Source organism: Frankliniella occidentalis, unplaced genomic scaffold, assembly GCF_000697945.3.
Source record: "Frankliniella occidentalis isolate FOCC.00 unplaced genomic scaffold, Focc_3.1 Scaffold3, whole genome shotgun sequence".
NCBI lineage: Eukaryota > Metazoa > Arthropoda > Insecta > Thysanoptera > Thripidae > Frankliniella > Frankliniella occidentalis.
This window is the reverse complement of record NW_026267133.1, coordinates 2,299,332-2,300,572: the sequence shown is the minus strand read 5'-3', so window position 1 is coordinate 2,300,572 and position 1,241 is coordinate 2,299,332.

Sequence of the window (1,241 nt, the reverse complement as noted above, 5' to 3'; positions counted from 1 at the left end):
CCCCCTCCTCCTTCCCCTTATCCCCCTCTCTCCCGCCCCACCCTTCCCCCCAGCTGCACGTCCTCGTTTCGCCGCAAATCCCTGCAGGACAGCCGAGGCTGCTGGGGGCTGATGAGGAGTAGAAGGCACTGACCTGATGAGGAGGTGACGGCGGCGTAGTCCATGTAGTGATATATGACGAACACTGAAACAAAACAGAACAAAACTAAAATAAATAAATTGCACTGTCACAAATATATCCAATTAAATTTATAACACTTCTATTCACAAACACATTTTGTGAATTTGAGACAGACCGTTACTGCTTGTGGGTCAAAGTCAAGTCGATACGAAGTGGTTGTAAAGTTACAATTTCAAATTGTAATTTTACGACACACATCATGGAACATTTTGCCATAAATCTTTTTTTCACAGTGTGTTTTCAGATGAATCCAATATAAACCATTTCTTCTAAGGGCGAAAAGCCGTATGACCTCCTTCCTTCACGGTGAGAGGCCACCCACCTCAACCCTAACCCCCTAGAAAAACTTTTTTTTTTTCTTTTTGTGAAACTGCACAGAGGAATTTTTGACAGTGTCATAGCTTGCAGCGAGGGTCCCCGTCCCGCTCTCAGGTAAGAAGCCGCGCTCCGCTGCGTTGCTGCGCTTGGGTCACCTACCGGGGTCCAGCAGCTCCAGCAGCACAGCGAACAACACCGGACCAGAAATGTGCTCACCGATGCTCACTGTATTTTCAAAATATTCGGCAAAAGTCTGATGGGATTGTGGGTGTGCGGGTGCGCACATTGCAACAGAAAGCAGCAAAATGGTGGTGCGAATTTAAAGTTGCGACCCAGTAAAATTATTTTAGCCATTCTCCCTGCTCACGCTCTGCCTCTGTCTCATCCCCCCCCCCCTCTCTCTCCCTCTCTCTCCTACACGGAACCAAGCCAAACCAAGCCACACGTGCTTGTGTTTTGTGCCAACGAACGGTAAGCCCTCGGCGAGGTGCACCAAGGAGATCAGCTGCTGGTCTGCTGGTCTGCAAACTGATAAGGCCCTGCGGGCGCATTCCGAACCCACACGGGGAGGAGGGGTAAAATACGTACTACAAAAAAAAAATACAACACAAAAAAAAAATCACTTCAAACAACTCTGACAATGCACGAGCATTACCTAAACCAGCAGATACACGTTTTTATAAGACTCTACAACCGCGCAACGTCGTGAGACTGACTCACCCACCCCCAAACGCTAACCCCC